Below are 19498 nucleotides of genomic sequence, written 5' to 3' on the forward strand. Positions count from 1 at the left end.
TACAACGCCTGTCATATAGACCTATAGCGTTGGAAACTCTGATTAAGGAGAGGAGAGGGAGATGAGAGGAGAGGAGAGGACAGGAGAGGAGATGAGAGGAGAGGAGAGGAGAGGAGAGGAGAGGAGAGGAGAGGAGAGGAGAGGAGAGGAGAGGAGGGAGAGGGAGGAGAGAGAGGAAGAGGAGGAGGAGGAGGAGGAGGAGGAGGAGGAGGAGGAGGAGGAGGGAGGAGGAGGAGGAGGAGGGGAGACGAGAGGAGGAGAGGAGAGGAGAAGAGAGGAGAGGAGAGGAGAGGAGGAGGGGAGGAGAGAGAGGGAGGAGAGAGAGGAAGAGGAGGAGGAGGAGGAGGGAGGAGGAGGAGGAGGAGGAGGAGGAGGAGGAGGAGGGAGGGGGCCACGGCGGACCAAAATAAATCGCTTGTTACCCACAGAAAGGCAGAACGCATGCAGTAAAATACAGCCAATTAAATCATAATCAACACAGACCCGCCCGACACAACTACTAAATATATAAAAAAAAAAAATTCACCCACCATTGATGACGTTACTTCTTAGGAGGAAATAGTGTCCCTGTCGCTCCTTGTAAATGAAATCCATCCTTCGCTCTTTTCTGATGAAACGTTCAATGACCTCCTCTGCAGTTCCAAATCTAGCAATGCAACAAACAGCAGTCTTTTGTGATCTAATCGATCCTTCATTTGCATGAGGATGCTGTCGAAATCCACTAAACATTGTTCTGTCGATGCGTGACACACGTTCCATTTTCGGGACTCCGACTCCGACAGGTGGTCACTCAGACAGTCACCCAAGCGATTCACCCAAATAAAGTTTTCATTCATTCATTAATTTGCTGTCTCGTTATAACACAAACAGCTCACCATGAACCATGACCAGCTTAATTACGTTAGTTAGCATCCAAGCTAGCGTGATAACGTTAGTAGTTATTAGCATCCAAGCTAGAAACTGCTAGGCTGCCTGCTTACAGTACCTGCAATAATGTTGTCATCCTCCTGGACAGATAGACTTGTTAAATCATAATATCCACAAGTGTGTTGTGCTGGTCCTCAGTAAATGTCCCGCCGGCGAAAAATAAGTTGCTATTAAAGTGCTAAATGTTAGATACACTAATATAGAGGTTTCGAACGTGGCTGCTCTGTTAATACAATTTTCAATCAATCAATCAATCAATCAATCCCACGAGGGGATAAACAGCCGTGTAGCTACAGAGCTGCAGAGTAGGAGCCATTCTCTGATTGGATGTCAAGGCTGTCAATCATTCAATCCCCCATTCAATGGCAATAGTTTAAATGCACGGACCGTGCTTAGATGACGTTAATAGCCTATTTTGATTGGCTATTATTTATTATTTATTTAATCCTGGGTCAACCTGTGCAGTTATTCTGCACAAATATTTACTGCAGTCATTACTGCAGTGCAGGCCTGCTCAGAGCTGGCAATTTTGGCAATTTTTGAAGAAAAATAAATTCACTGGCATTTTTACAGAGGAAAACATTTCTAATAAAAAAAATAATAATAATAATAATAAAAAAAAAATATATATATATATATATATTTAAATTAATTATGTAAATTAATAATAATTATGAATTATGAGTGAATTTGTGTTTCACGTGTTGTCATAGAGAACCCTCCACTGCTTCCATTGTAGTTGAGCTATATTTAATTGAGAGTAACTAGTAGTGTAGGTTACTACATTTTCCAAGTAGCTTGCCCATCACTGATCAAATGACAGTGGACGAAAAGCAAAATAGAGCAAAGAGCAAAAATGGTGAGAGCACAGGTGAGAGAGCAGCAGCAGTGACAGGTTTAATAGGGCGTGGAGCCTCGTCACCACACCTGTGTTCAATGATACAAGCAAGTGTGTCAATTACAACAGAAACAGTGTGTCAATCACAACTCACCACTTAGTGACACCACACTCACACCAAAATGTGAATGTATCACCAAAAGACAGTAAGTAGACCCTCCACCATGTGAAAGTACACATAACAGTTAGTTAGGAAGAATGCATGACAGGAGAGGACAGTAAGGTTTCACATAGTTTTGGTGGACTCGGTGCGGTTCTGGTGGTGAAGTTGCAACATTGCATTCATCATTTGGTTCGTCTGCATTCACACAGCAATTTGTCAGGCACACCAAACTATCTGAACAATGTCACGCGGTCGAAAAGGACGCTCGTCTATTGGACACAATGGAGAGTGGAAATCCCTCCCTTTCAGGAAGTGAAATGCGCGTCAACACAAACTGCGTGAAGCGTGATAGTAGCAGTAGCAGAGGCGTGGCATTGATACATCGTTCGATTATAATTCCCATTACCGCCATCCTCTCGCTAAACAACTTGTACACCTTGTTGTTTTTGTGAGTGCCCACATTCCCCACAAGCAGCTGTTTTATTTGGTCTTCTGCCCCCCAAGTCTGTCCACGAGACATGTTTACACAGTGTGCTTGTTTTGCAGTGAATGGCCTGCCGCGGTAATAATATTAATAATATTAATAAGCAGCTGTGTTTTTTTTCTTCCTTCTACCCCAAGATGCACAGTAGATAGATAGATAGATAGATAGATAGATAGATAGATAGATAGATAGATAGATAGATAGATAGATAGATAGATAGATAGATAGATAGATAGATAGATAGATAGATAGATAGATAGATAGATAGATAGATAGATAGATAGATAGATAGATGCAGTGTGCTTGTTTTGCAGTGAATGCCGTGCCGCGGTAATAATATTAATAATATTAATAAGCAGCTGTGTTTTTTTTCTTCCTTCTACCCCAAGATGCACAGTAGATAAATAGATAGATAGATAGATAGATAGATAGATAGATAGATAGATAGATAGATAGATAGATAGATAGATAGATAGATAGATAGATAGATAGATAGATAGATAGATAGATAGATAGATAGATAGATAGATAGATAGATAGATAGATAGATAGATAGATAGATAGATATGTAACGGAGGTACCGCAGTATATCCACAGTCACGGGTACAAGTAGTGACGTGGCTGTGGATGGTAAGCGGTACTGCAAGTAAACTCACTCCCCAGAGGCATCCAGACCCGGAAGCAAGCAGTGAATTCACTTCTTGCTTAGTGGTCTGTGATGCCGCCCGCGACGCCGGCGTCCGGGGTTCAACTCCCACTCAGGGCGATCCCTTAACAGGGGTCGAATCGACTTTAAACACGACGCAGACAAGATCACACCGGCTACATGTGGTGCCGTGACCCGGATGCCCTGGGTGGTGTGAGTTTAGTGGGGTGAGTGTAACGGAGGTACCGCAGTATATCCACAGTCACGGGCACAAGTAGTGACGTGGCTGTGGATGGTAAGCGGTACTGCAAGTAAACTCACTCCCCAGAGGCATCCAGACCCGGAAGCAAGCAGTGAATTCACTTCTTGCTTAGTGGTCTGTGATGCCGCCCGCGACGCCGGCGTCCGGGGTTCAACTCCCACTCAGGGCGATCCCTTAACAGGGGTCGAATCGACTTTAAACACAACGCAGACAAGATCACACCGGCCACATGTGGTGCCGTTAGACCCGGATGCCCTGGGTGGTGTGAGTTTAGTGGGGTGAGTGTAACGGAGGTACCGCAGTATATCCACAGTCACGGGCACAAGTAGTGACGTGGCTGTGGATGGTAAGCGGTACTGCAAGTAAACTCACTCCCCAGAGGCATCCAGACCCGGAAGCAAGCAGTGAATTCACTTCTTGCTTAGTGGTCTGTGATGCCGCCCGCGACGCCGGCGTCCGGGGTTCAACTCCCACTCAGGGCGATCCCTTAACAGGGGTCGAATCGACTTTAAACACGACGCAGACAAGATCACACCGGCTACAGATAGATAGATAGATAGATAGATAGATAGATAGATAGATAGATAGATAGATAGATGCAGTGTGCTTGTTTTGCAGTGAATGCCGCGCCGCGGTAATAATAATAATATACCCAAGATGGTTTATCAGGTGACTTCCTATGTTTGGTCCGCGTTTGGTCCGATGAAGTGAACCGAGACCTACGTTTTCAGGTGGACCAGAGTTCGCGTGTTTGGTCTGCGGACCGAGTTCGATGCGCATTCACACAAACCCGAAAAACCGGACTATCGAATTCTGGTCCGATAGTCCGGACCAAACAGCCCCTGTGTGAAAGCGAAGGTTAGTCTGCAGCAAAATATTGGTCAGGTTTCGGCTGTCCTAAATGTGGTGGGAAGTTCGTTCCACCATTGTGGAGCAAGGACCGAGAATAGCCTGCTTCGCTTTGATGACCCCCCCAGAGCTTGGATAGGAATGGGTCTGAGGCGGCCAGAGGATGTAGAGCGGAGGGGTCTTGAGGGTGTGTAGTTAGAGACCATTGACCAGAGGTAGGCGGGAGCCATAGAGAGGAAGGAGAAAAGAGAGACAGGAGGATAGTTGTCTGATGGTGGGGTTCTGGTTCATGGTTGTTTTTTTTATGAGCGGTGTAACTCTGGCATGGTGTTTGAAACTGTCAAATGTCCACTCGCTGCCCCCACAATTCCATATTCACGTTGGTTGAATGCAGCTACTTTATTTGCCAACTTGAAGAGTTGTCATTTTCCCCTGAAGTGACAGATTGAGTTCGTTGAGCAGTTTTGAAGGCTTCATTGTTTGCTAGCTTGTCACCACATATTATGCAGAGAGGACGTCGGCACGTGGAGTCACCTGTTGTGACTGATAAACCCGTATTTTCATGGGTGGTGTTGACGACAGCTCCACTTTTTTCCTTTCAATAAGTCGCTTTGCCTGGTGAAGTTCTGCAGAGATGTTTTCCTCCATTTGGCAAAAGGCTATCTTTGTCCATGAATGTCTTGTGCTTGGGGTTGAGAGCTCTTGCTCCTCTCTTCATCTCACAGCGACATTACCATTCTAGAGTGAGCGAAGGGTGAATGAAAATAACTTATTGAAATCTCACTTGGACAACAGAAGCCTGTATTTATTTAGGCTAGTTTATTAGCTTATTTCAATTTAGAACAATTGGTTTATGTAAGGCTATACGCCTACACAACAAGCATAGTAAGAATATATAGGCTAGTTAATTACAATAAAATAAATTCACCCCTATGGATGGTCCATTAATGGTCTATACTTTTCGCGCCACTACTGAAGGCGCGAAAATGGAGTAGGGTATAACTGAAGTGCCGCAGAGCCCAAGTGTTGTTTTCATTATGAGTTTAGTAATGATTATACCAAATAGGCTACACATCGAATATGATTAATTTAATAATTAAATGGAAAACAAATAATATATATTTGGTCTGTGATGGAAAGTAATTGTTAACATTCTATTTATTTGTATTTTATATATATATAATAAAAAAAATTTAAGATACTATTTTTTTTTTATTTGTAATTATTTTTTGGGCCCTAGGTGTATGAGGCCCTGTGCGACCGAACCTCTCGCACGCCCCTTGCGGCGGCCCTGTACCTGCATACCTGCATATAATCCTCTTTACATACCTGTAGATACTATATCTGTTACGGTTGCGCTTTGGTGGCATGATGAAATGGAACCCAATTACAGATATAAACTTACAGAGAACTTGGAGAGAGCAGGCAGGAAACGGTGGTGTGATAACAAAAAGCTTTACTTGCAAGAAGTGGCAACATAGGATAACGTGAAACACAAAACACGAACCAAAACAAGGGTAACATCAAACAATTACCCAGCAAGTGTATGCAGGGCCCACAACACGTAAATACAAACACTAATTAGAGACAGAGGGTGATTGCTAACATGACACAGGTGTGGTAGACAGAACTAACAGAAGACAGAACACACAGGGGAATAACTATAGTGAATGTACAAACTGAGACATACAAGACTAAAACACATTTACAAAACACAGACAGTAGGGACACAAGTCTAACACAGTGGAAATAATAGAGACAACAAGGACAACACATATACAAAACAAAAGTGGAGGCAAATAATGTTCAACAGGTGAGTGAGTTGATGCCAGATATGCCACATCTGGATCAGTCCACCAGGTGGCAGTGTTGTAGTGTGCAGTGGTGTATTGTTATTGGAGGGGAGTCTGAAGGGGAGTTGTGAAGGTCCGAATCCTGGACCAGCTGAACCGGGAGGAGGGTTGCAGTCTGGTCCCACAGGACCGGGGGAAGCGTTACAATATCTATATCTGTACATATTCCTTAACTACTCTTCCTAGTTACATTGCTGGCCAGTATGACTTACTACCATAGTGTCTTTATACCTGTATCACTGTACATAATAATAAAACTTTAACACTGTACATACATCTGATTAGCATTATTGCTCAATACCCATTTCAATTTTCAAGTTCAAGTTTTGTTTTATTTGTCACATGTAAAGTACATGTACATTATAGTGAAATGCTTGTCTCCGTATGACCCACCTGAGATTGTGCTTCATACAGTAAAAAAGTAAAAGAGTAAATATACAATATACAAAACTAAGTATTCATATATTAACTATTAACTAATATATAACTAGTATTATAACTACTAACTAGTATTATAACTAGTATTAATATGTACAGTGATAAGACAGTATATCGTTTTTTGCATTTTATACATCTATATACTGTCTTTATACCTGTGCTACAACTCTGTACATCTGAGTGGTATACTTAGTAGTAGTAGGCCTACTAATTTATACATTTTATGCACAGTTTAATCACCTGTACATTGTATATTGCTATTGCACTTCACTGTTACATTTGCACGCTGGTTAAATGCCAAACTTATTATCGTTGTATTGTACTTGTTGTACTGTGCTGTATAATGGAAATACATTTGAATCTAACCGAATCTAATCTGCAGTATATCGTTTCACACAGGAACCACCAGGGAGGCTCAGTGGGGCAGCCAGAAAGAAGACACCACAAGACACAGGGCCGGCCCTAATGCATTTTGCACCCATGTAGGTGAGATTTTAGACGCCGTCTAGGGAATCGTCCAGGGTGCGATTCCCGCTTTGGGGACCAGGTTTCCGCGGTGCCAGGTACCCAGGTGGGGTATCTCCCGGGCCTTTCTGTGTGGAGTTTGCATGTTCTCCCCGTGCTCGCAAGGCCCCCCCCCGATAAGAGAAACCCAATGGAAAAACATGCACAACAGATCACTGACGCTGTCGCGTCCCTGACGAAGATGAGCAGGAGCATTTGGATTGGTCCCCGGGCGCGGCCCTCGCCGGCGCCCTGTCTGCTCCCGGCAGCCCTTGAGGGGAAGGACGACGGGATGGGTTAAGCGCAGAGCTCAATCGCATCGGCGACCCTGAGAGACAATTGCATGTGTGTGTGTGTGTGTATTCCTCTGTGTGTGTGTGTGTGCCGCCCATTGCATGTCGTTGTGTCGTTGCATGCCGAATAAAGACCTTTCTCTAAAGAGGTCCAGCATTATTATTATTATTATTATGTTCCCGGTTCGATTCCCGCTCCTCCCTGGCAGTGTGTCGAAGTGTCCTTGAGCAAGACACTTAACCCCTGATTGCTCCCGATGAGCAGGTTGGCAGCTTGCCTGGTTGCCTCCACCGTCGGTGTGTGAATGTGTGAGTGATTGGTTAAAAAATTTGAGGAACAAAAATTGTAAAGCGCTTTGGATAAAAGCTGCTATATAAATGCACACCATTCTGCAAATGATTCTTTTGTCCTGGTGCCCTTTTGATAGACGGCGCCCCGGCGGGCGAGAGACCACCGTCACCCAGGCTCCCTCTCTCTCTCTCTCTCCCCAGGGATCCATGATTGCGGCGCCGTGGGAACGATGACGCCTCGCCTCAGCCCCACCGCCGCGGAGGCTAGCTTACATCTCTCGCCGCGGCACACCGCGAGTTCCGTTCGATCTTGAACTCCATTAACTGTACTGATTACGGTGCGGTGTCTCTCCACCGGGTGAGAATGCAATAACACACCTGCTCAGTTCAAAAGACATCAAAAGGCTAGAATGAAAGCAAAAGAGAGAGGGAGAGAGAGGGGGAGAGAGAGCGCGATATGAAAACGCCTTGGTTATAAAACATGGGATATTTTCTTTTGGTTATACAGATATATCTCGTATACCAGTTTCCATTCCAGGAGATCGCTTCCTTGCAGAGATCGCAGCGTGGCGCCTCGGTTGCCTTTTTTTTACCGTCCCGATGACTGATAGTGATAGTCGCCCCGTTTCAACACAACACATCAGATTCACGACGGAAACCTCCACCAGCGGCTCCATCAGCGAGCGGCGCGACGCCCGGAATATGGAGCTATCAGCTATACGATAACAGCCAACCCCCCCCCCCCCCCCCCTAAACAAACACCAAATATCATTCAGATAACACCAGCCTCTGTCAATATATAGCATTCCTTTATCAAAGATAGGGGTTTTCTTTTTTCTTTTTTGGGAAAATGGAACGGGCCCAACCCCCAACCCCCAACCCTAGCCACCACTCCAACCGCAGTCGCCCCCGGCAATGCCGCACAGGCCCCAGCTCCTCTGCTTGTTGCTTCTTCCAATGGCTGCCATGATACCCCCCCATCCCACCCCCCTCCACCCCCCACCCCTCACAAATCTCATAGTTTGGCCTGGAGGCAGAAGAATATAAACATATTTGACAAGGTTATCTGGTGTCTCGGGTGACATCGTCAACCCCCCCTTCCCTCCCACGTGCACACAGACACACACACACATGCACACCACCCGTCCTCTCCCCCCGTTTATGCTAATTAATTCCTCGGGCTGTGGAGACAAAGCGGATGAAGAACGGAATATGAATTTCCATCCGTCACCCCCCCCCCCCCCCCCCCACCCCCCCCGGCAGTACTGCAGCGAGAGCCGCCGCCGCCGCACCATTCAATCACAGGGGATTAACCTTATAATGCAGTTTGCCTGGGCTTCAATAAACACATTAGAGTCAACTTCAAGAAGCGGGATGGACGGCTGCACACTCCGCCAGGACCTGCGGTGCCTCCTCCTCCTCCGGAAGGGCTGCCAAAGGGCTGAAGTGGCCAGAAAGGTTTGTGTATATATATATATATAATTTAATTTCAACTCGAAAGGCAACTGAGGTTTTCGAGCAATAAGAGACTTATGTCTGGAAGTCAGATCGCGAGAAAATTTTTATGAAATTTTCTTTTTCATATTATCACAGAATGTTTGAGTTTGAATGTTTAACCCTTTACCGGTCACTTCTTGAAATACCTGGAAATTCACAATTTCAACTATAGAATGTTATTTTGGTGCTATTTCAAAAGTTATCTACAATTAAAAAAAAGAATTAAAATAGATTTTTTCCCCTGTAAATTAAGGTTAACCAAAGTGTCCGTGAACAGGTCCTGGACCGGTACCCTAAACATGTGGGGGCTATGGGGCATGTTTTTCCTTAGGGGGCATATCTATGAACAGGGCAGGACATTTTTCTTTTTGACTCACCGGCCAGTGGCGGGTAGATGGGAAAAATTTACCCGCCAAGCATATTTCCTACCAGCAAAAAAAAATACATTTTTGTGTCACATATAAAAAACAACGTTTCCGAGAAAGGTATTACGCTGTCAAGTGTCGAATTCTTATGAAGGTGGTGAATTATTATGATTACGGATTGCATTAAAGGGGAATGACAAAGATTGTACAGCCAGTATGAGAAGACGTCGGAGAAAATAAACACAACGCAGAACTACACAAGCCAACAGATGAAGAGGTGATACTGGCTGATTGATGGAAATCTAACACTACAGAGCAGAAGAAGAGTAGCAGATGTGACGTTGGTAAACAAGCCAACGAGATGACGCGCCATGAGAGACGGGGCTGCAAAAAAGGCGACTGTCGTAAGACCAAAACACACCGCAGTTTTAATAATTTTACATGACTATTTGGTTACCCACCACATGGCAGACAGACCTCTCAGTGTCACTCGCCAAACCTAAAATCTGCCCACCAATGGCGGGTGGCAGGCTCTAATTTCGTGCCCTGTCTATGAAACGTTGCAGGCTGATTCATAACATAAAATAAATAAGAACATGTATTGGGAGTTTTCTTGAATTTGCGTTGCCATGGCAACAGTAGCCGATAAAGGCCCAAAGAAGAATAGCGGACAAAACTATATAACTACATGGTACTACATGGTACTACAGGGTACTACATGATACTACATGATACTACATGGTACTACATGATACTACAGGGTAATACATGGTACTACATGGTACTACATGATACTACAGGGTACTACAGGGTACTACATGATACTACATGATACTACATGGTACTACATGATACTACAGGGTAATACATGGTACTACATAGTACTACATGGTACTACATGATACTACAGGGTAATACAGGGTACTACATGATACTACATGGTACTACATGATACTACAGGGTAATACATGGTACTACAGGGTACTACAGGGTACTACATGGCAATACAGGGTAATACATGGTACTACAGGGTACTACAGGGTACTACAGGGTACTCCATGGCAATACAGGGTAATACATGGTACTACAGGGTACTACAGGGTACTACATGATACTACATGATACTACATGGTACTACATGATACTACATGGTACTACATGATACTACAGGGTACTACAGGGTACTACATGGTAATACAGGGTACTACATGGCACTACAGGGTACTACATGATACTACAGGGTACTACATGGTAATACAGGGTACTACATGGCACTACATGGTACTAGAGGGTAATACATGGTACTAGAGGGTACTACATGGCACTACATGGTAGAAATAATACCATTGGGCATATGTCAAAAAATGTACACTATGTCACTTCACCTGAATATGACAATTTATGGCTTCACCACTTTTTAGCTAACAACAAATCCTGATTTCACTAATCCTATGCAGAAAACACCTTTCCCATCCTTTACAATGATTGTTCAACTGCAAAAATTAGTAAATGTTATCAACTCACCATGACTTGTAGAGGAAATAATGGATTTTGAAGAATAGAAGCAGGTGCAAAAATTTGCATTTTTTTGAGGTGGTAAAAAGAAGGAAGTTGCAGATCCCCAGGGTCTATCCTGATTGGTCAGATGGGATGGTGACAATATCTGTGTCATAGCCTGACCTGTGCTGATTGGCTGGGAATACGTTTTTTTCATAGATTAAAGATCCCCCCCCTCTCCCACCTGGCTAAATATATTGTATGGGGAAATGGCCAAAAATGGTTACTTGGCCGGTAAAGGGTTAAGAACATATTTACTGTAACCGCTAACAGTCACAGTATCTCTAAATAGTAAAAATGTTTGTTTAAAAAAGGCAGTTTGTGACACCTACTGTAGTACCTGACTGCCAAGGTGTTAAAAATGCAGCCAAACTTTAGATTGTATTTTCTCTGTTTATCTCTGCTCTGAGACTTGATGTTTAACGAGATTCAAACAAGCATATCTTCTTCATTGTGTTCTGCAACAGAGGGGAGAATACCAAGCTTTAAGGACTGTTGGAGTTCATTCCATGAGCGAGATTGGCATCATAGCAAAATGCAGATTTACCCTGTTCAGAGCAGAGGGACCTTAAAAGGACCAGCCAGTCACTAGAACGGGTTCCATAGGTACCAAAATTCCATTCCAATAATGATGCAGTATAAGGAGGTAGCTTACCAATAAGGGCCTTAAAAAGTTTCAAGTTTCAAGTTTGTTTATTAATTGTCACAATAAAATACATGTACTTTACGGTGAAATGCTTGGTTCTGTAAAGTACATGTATTTTATTGTGACAATTAATAAACAAACTTGAAACTTTTGGTATACATATATACCATATGTATACAATACATATTTATTTAAATTCACTTCAATTCAATAGTCACATTACTTGGTGTCTTTGGAAGGAGGAATGAAGACAGTGCTGCAGTTCTTTTCATACAGGTTTTGAATGGAAACTGTTTTCAACGGTTTAAAAGAGTCATTGAGCAAAAAATTAATAAATAAATAAACGTAGCAAAAGGCCAAGGCCCCGGGAGTAGAAAATACGTTTTAGCTCCTGCACCGACCGCAGAGCGCAGTATGTCGAGATATGACTTTAAAAAATTATACACTCCCATTATGTTATTTAATTTGTCTTTAACGTGATTATACTTGGTGCCTCGATGTTTGACAAAAAACATACACACACCATCTGACGTGAAGGCCAACATTTATGTGCACTCTCACTCACTCACACACATACACACACACACACACACACACACACTCCATTTATCAAGCAACACAGCATCTCTCTCTCTTTCTCTTGTATACTATAGTGTGTCTTCAGGCTGTGTCAGAGAAGCGTAGTGGTTCAGCAAATGTCAGCATGTGAGCAGCACCCCGGAGCTCCCCAGGGGCGAGAAAGAGAGAGAGAGAGAGAGAGGGCAAAGCAACACATCACACACACACACACACACACACACACACACACACACACACACACACACACACACACACACACACACACACACACACACACACACACACACACACACACACACACACACATACACACACAAACACACACACACACACAAGCACACACACAAGCACACACACACACACACACACACACACACACACACACACAGACAGGTACATAGGGTCACATGCTGAGGTACACACACGTGAACACACACAGACGAAGAGATTATAAAGAACATACTCTGCATCAGGTGGGACTGTACTCTTACATACATGCTATTGCAATGAGGTCATGGCATACATGCATATGACAATAAGGTCACAGTATGCATACGGTCTAAAGTGGACACACATAAATCAACGCTCACCAAAATGTGCCTGCTATTCTAGCATGGACCCCCCCCCCCCCTACAAATAGTACTGCTACAGCCTCTGACTAGGACAGCCACAGAAGAACTGCAAAAGTAATAACGTCTGTGGATTCAAGCTTAGCAGAGAACAGGCCGGGAAGATGACTCGCATTGATCAAAAACCACCACTGACTGAGTAGCTGTGATCATTTTGTGTGTGTGTGTCTGTGTGTGTGAGAGAGAGAGAGAGCGGGGGAGAGAGTGCGCAAGAGAGAGAGAGCGAGAGAGAGAGCGAGAGAGAGAGAGAGAGAGAGAGAGAGAGAGAGAGAGAGAGAGAGAGAGAGAGAGAGAGAGAGAAGAGAGAGAGAGAGATCAACCAAATCTCAAAGTAAATTAGAATTCTACTTGACCCTAAATAGAGAGTACACGTGGCAGAATACCTGACTACTGTGAATGAGATAAAATTAAGAAAAACATTGACACGGTACAGACTGAGTGGACATAGTCTAGCCATTGAAACAGGCCGTCACAGGCAGAACTGGCTGCCCAGAGAGGCCAGGCTGTGTTCACTTTGCCATCAGGGGGACATTGAGACAGAACCTAACTTCCTGCTATACTGTGAGAAATACAAGGATCTAAGAGAAGTCTGTGGTAAATATTGAGTTGAATTTCATTAATAATATGTGTGAATAATTAGAGATCATCACAGCTACTCTGCCAACTAGCAGAGTGGGATTTCAGTGCTAAAAATGGATGGAACAGGGGTGACAGAAGAGCCATTCTCCACCCCCACTATGTGACCAGATTAGTACTGTATGGTACTGTAAGAGTATTCACACCCCCCCTCGTGAGACAAGACCCAACACGGCGACCACACGGACGTGGGCCACCGACGGGCCCCCTCTGTCTCTGTCCCATCACGTCGCCACAACCCAGGGGGGGGGGGGGGGCTGCCAGCCCCCACAGAAGACCGCTCACAGAAGACGCCCACGGACCAACTGGATTCTATTATTGGCTAAAAGTTATAGTATATAATAGGAGACAAATTGGTAGTTCGGGAGCCCTCAGACCAGACACAACCCCAGGGGTCTGTTGGGCTCCACCGCTCCTCCCACCAGAGAGACTGTGCTGCTTTTGATGTAAGTAAGCTGGATGGAACCACTATGTTTGGTTAGAATAGAATGTAACTTAGCTTAGAAACCAGGCTTACTTATATGCAAAAAGGGGCCTACAGTAAACTATGTATGTTCAAATTATGTTAACGAGTGACTGTTTTATGTACATGTTGGGGTTTGAGATGCAAACCTTGTTGATTCCTGTACACAGATAGCCCTGTTAATGTTCTCTGATAATCTTTTGTCCTATTCACCTTGGTCTCCTGGCTCTGATCAAATAAATGTTGAATTTGAACTACAGTTCTGGTTTGTCTGGCGTACACGTTTATTCTTCATCTGCTTAAGTCAGATGAGGAGACCAACAATTCTATCACATATGATCCCTTTCTCCTCCTTCCAGTTAATCAATCTCATTGTATTGTACTACAATAACCTCAAATTATTGTAGAAGTTCTGTGGGAATTTACCACAGAAATGGTGCCGTTCTTCCCACCCTTTGTGTCTCCCCCTGAAAAGGTGCGGTAGGGTCTTGTCATATCAAATCTGGACCTTGCTGTGTGTTGGGGACACGGGGCAAAGAGCTGGGGTGTTGCTGCGTTTGGAGTTATAGACGAGGGGCTTGTTGTCTGAATGAAGGAGAGAGGGACAGGATGAAGGTTGGTTGTGTACGCCACTTGTTGGGACCCACGGTGAATATGGCTTTTGCATGCAGGGTTGGGGGAGCGGTGACTTAGGTTAGGATGTCCGGAGGTATGAAGGTCGCGCTTGTTGTGCAGTGAACATGCAAACGTGGGCTTTTTATGTTTGTATGTTTGTTCAGACACAGGAGGCCGGTCTCGGCCTATGCGGGCCACGGGGGTTGAGTTGGGACTCGTATGGAATATACTTTATGAACTATACGGGGGGGGTTGCACCAAGAAGAGACGGCATGTCGTGGGATTTTGCGTATTGGTGGCGCACAGACTATCTGATCATGATGTAATGGTGGGGCGTCGCATGACGGCAGGTAAAAGGCTTTTCTGGCTAGGAAGCACGGTTGTCTGGTGTGTGCGACAGGGGCGCGTTCTGAGTATATAATTGCCCGAAATTGTTCTCAGGAAGGGGGCGCGGGTTAGTTGGGGTGGTTTGAGTGTTCTGAAATGGAAAGAGAGCTGTGTCCGAGGAGCATTATGACCCTGCTTGTAGTCACAGATAGCGGGACGGGGACCGTGAGTGAGGACAGTATGGGCATAAATGCGTCGGGCTCGATGTAAAGAGGAGCTCTGTTAACTATTCAGAACATGCAAGTCGGTATGGTAAAGATGAGTGGAACCTGGCATGATCAGCGCAGGGGGTCTGTGCGATTGCAGGATTAAAACGTAGTGATTAATAGAGGATAAGGGTGCCGGCGTGTTCAAGACGAGGCTCGATAATGGACGGACTGAAGTCAGGGACCAATCGGCCTAATTTAAATGAAGATATATTTGTCGTCCTTAGGCATAGTATCGAACGGATCGGGGGGTCCTTTTTAATCATGAGCGAAACCGGCCTGTTGATTCGATTACGTTCGCTGTGATACAAAAACAATTCGGTCGAAATGACTGATAAGTACTTAATGGTTGTATGGGGGACTGTGGCTATGGTTAGGAATTGTATGGGGGACTATGGCTGTGGTTAGGAATGATTGGCGAAACGTGGGAGCTTATTGTTGTTTTGTTATGATATTTTAATGACCAACGAACATATGTTTGAGGCGAGTCCTACTGGTGGTTGGGGCTAGCTAGCTTAGCTCTGTGGAAGAGTCCGCGGTGAAACTGGGGACGTTACGAGGGCGTTGTGAGGGAATTGATTAAACACTGTGGCGGCGATTGCAGGTAAGAGGCGAATCTAGACGTAGACTGGAGAGATTGTGGCCGTTTTGAGGGTTATTATTGATGCGGTAGCGATAGTGTATGATATTAAGAAGTCGCTGCTTGATGACGTCATGGTGTTGTGGAGAGTGTGTAACGTTCGCGGTGCTATGGAGTGAGGCGGAGTAGGTAGGAGAAAGGATTCGTGTTGAACTATGTGTGCGGCGTTGGTTTGTGTGAATGTTTTAAAAAATTATTTTCAGTTAGAGTGGTTGGTTATTTTAAGCTTGTGTGAGTTGTTTATGCTTTGGTTGGTACTGAGCGAATTGCGTGGATGAACGGATCTTGAAAGGCACGGCTCCCGTGAGGGCCTTGAACGTCGCATTAGAGCTGGCTAAGCTAGTTAGCTTGCGTGCCGTTGTTGTGTGGCGTTTGCGGGCGACATATGTTACGTTTCGAGTTTTGAGAATAATGTTGGGGAAGGGTTAGAGAACGTGATGAATGTCGTGGCATGTTTAGAACGTCGTGGCATGTTTAGAATGTCGTGGCAGATTTTGGTTGTCGTGGCAACGTTATAACGGTCGCATCGGTTGCTGCTGCGCATGTGCGGTTCGCTGTTTCGTTTATTTTCGCTCAGGGGCCAGGGAAAACGGGTGAGTTTATATTTAGCTTTGTGTGATATGGTTATATTTGTATATTGTACATTGTATTTTTGTGTAAACAGGGGAGGAGATGTAACATGTATGGTGGTTAGGTTAGGGGAGATAGTCAATAAGGGTTTACTTAGGCTGCAAGCAATACAGTGAGCCTATTGAGGAGAAATGAAATAATGGATACATGCCCATAATTAAACTGGGATTCATAAAACCGGCTATACTGGGTAGATTGTATTATTGTCTTTGATACACAGGGGTATATTTTTAACCAGGGGGGGCTGAGTAGTGATTGATTAAAAATATTGTTTAGTTAAAAACATACAGTTGTTAAGGGGATGCAGACCAGAGACGGAGTCACCCGTTTTAAATACATCATAACTTTTATTGAAAATTGGTAAAATGTTCTACAAAGTAGAATGCAGTAGAATCAATTTATCACTCGTGTATGGAGAAAGGAGCATTTGGACCTAACCACTAATAATGTTTTTCTAAATGAAAGATGCTGGTGTTTGTAATATGCATAAATATTGTTTTGTGAAGATGTGAGTTTTAAAATCTGTTTAGAGTGCAATTGTTCAGAGATGAATGAGGTTGTGTTTATGCTTGTTTTAGATTGTTAAATCTTTAATACACTGTTAATATGGTTAGGACATGTGTTTATGCTTGTTTTAGAGTGGTAAATCTTTAATACACTGTTAAAATGTTGACACAAGCCTCCGACTTGTAGGAGATTATAATTTATTGATGGAGGCTTGCTGCAATGACGAATTTTGATATGGTTGTGTTTACAGTGATCGAAATGATTGTTTTTATTAATCCTTAATAATGTTATACGCTGGGGAGGGGGTTAGCCTTCTCCCTGGGAATGTGTGATTAATTCAAAAACCTGGGGGCGGCTTGCCTCTGGGAGATGAGAAGTGTGAATAACCATTTAATGATTTACAGATGGAGTTATTTCATGAAGTGAGGAGATAGGGTCTTTGTGTCAAAAGCCTTTATGCTCAGGGGAGACTGTATGCATGGAGCATGAAAGAGACAAAAGTTGAGAAGGTTATATTGCCCGGGGGGTAGGAATCCTTTTGAGGCAGGTCAAAGGGCCCAAGGGGGGGTCAAGATGTACAGCTGCTTACAATGGCTGTTCTTTTATGACAGGATGGCGTGAGATTAGATGCAACAGGAAAGAGGCCACAGGTGGAGATAGGAGAGAACAGTCAAAGTGAGATAACAGATGGCGTTATTTTTAGAGCAGAGGTCAGGAAGTGGGGGTAATGGGCCAGGGGGCCAGGAAGTGACAGGAAGGTGAGACAGGGGAAGGTTTGTCAGGGAACAGCTGGGTTAGTGAGTGAGACAATCAAGAAAGTAGGCATTCATTTGGGGTTATGACTTATGAATGTTGACTATTTTGATAAGGGAATATTTGGATCTGGCTGTGCACTGGAGGGCATGGGTAGGTCTGGATTAAGGATGGACTCCAGTCCGTCTTTGAAGTGAGAGTAGAGGAGCTGTTGTGAGGAGAGGCTGTAGTAGCCTGAGACCAGAGCAGAGAAATTGAGAGCAGAAATGGGTGGATGATGTTGAATTGTGATGTTTGATTGGGTTTTGCTTTTATTTCTTTTTTAAAAAAACTCTCAGGATTGAATGTGTTGTGACACTGTGAAATTGGATGTTTGGTTGAGTTGGTACAGATATTATTTTTTATTTAAATTTAATTTTTGTATGTATGTGTGAGATTGAGATGTTGTCTGTTTATGTCCTTTTGATTTCAGTGAATGATTGAGCTGGGGGTGGGGGCCAGGAAGCCTTAATTACCCATTCACACACACACACAGACACACACACACAGGCACACACACACACACACACACACACACACACACAGACACACACAGACACACACACACAGACACACACACAGACACACACACACACAGACACACACAGACACACATTCACACAATCTGATCACACATACATACACACACACAACTTAGCTTTCACTTAAGGTGAAACTAGTCTTAAAAATAACAAAATGTGTTTAAGTAAGGAGTGTATCAAACCGCTTGGGTTATACCACAAATAGACCTGGGAATTATTGTCGCTTATCATTTGTTTCATATCATTTGTTTTACTGAAGGAGTTTGTTTTTATTACTTTCATTTTGGTTTGATTTCTTTTGAATGTCTGGTATGGGTGTGGATGGAGCCTGTAGAGGGTGACTGTGCGGGCTTGGAAGGTGTCAAAATCACAATGATAGGTGTGATGAGGTTTAGATGTAGGGTTTTAGATTTCTTTTCTTTTCTTTCTAAATAACCATTAAGGTGGTCTGCGAAAACGGTCAGAGACTGTGCAACCAAAGCGTTGAACAAGGGCCTCTGTGTGATTGATTGGTATGTTGAACGGGAGGTGACTGAACGGTAACAACTGGTATAGATTATGACACAACGCAAGAGTACTAAACACATGCACATAGGTAGAAAATTAGGTGTAGATTGTGGCCGAAATGAGGTGGTGAAAAATGTTTTTTCCTTGAGTGATGCTCCGCCCTCCCTGTCCGACTGTGCGCTGATGTGGTAGGTGTTATGTCCATTGTATGTTCATAAAAGGGGGGAGAGGTGAGAAGACCAACTGAATTGATTATGCAGATGTGATTGTACTATCTTAAGGAATAAATTAGCAGAAAGAAGGGATTATTGAATGAATGTAAAAATGAAAATATTGTGATACTAATGTATGTTTTCTCTCAACCAGATCATCTAAAAGAGTGTGGGAACAAACTTTCCTGTAGATTAAGATAATTGGGTTTTAAATTTGTGATTTTTAGATTCAATTTGTGATGTGTAGATTAAAATTATTTTTAATTGTTATTAGCATATTCAAAGTTTTTGTTTAAAAGAAAAAATAGAGAAAAAATGGAGAAATTTTGAAAAAATTGATTTTAATTTTAGAAAAAATTAATCCTTTGTATGGTTAGTATGTATAGAAAATCAAGTCAATATATCATATGTGACGATAAGAATCGTCAAAACGGGGAAATGTGGTAAATATTGAGTTGAATTTCATAAATAATATGTGTGAATAATTAGAGATCATCACAGCTACTCTGCCAACTAGCAGAGTGGGATTTCAGTGCTAAA

Source organism: Notolepis coatsorum (assembly GCF_963971535.1).
Source record: "Notolepis coatsorum genome assembly, contig: SUPER_15_unloc_5, whole genome shotgun sequence".
NCBI classification, from domain to species: domain Eukaryota; kingdom Metazoa; phylum Chordata; class Actinopteri; order Aulopiformes; family Paralepididae; genus Notolepis; species Notolepis coatsorum.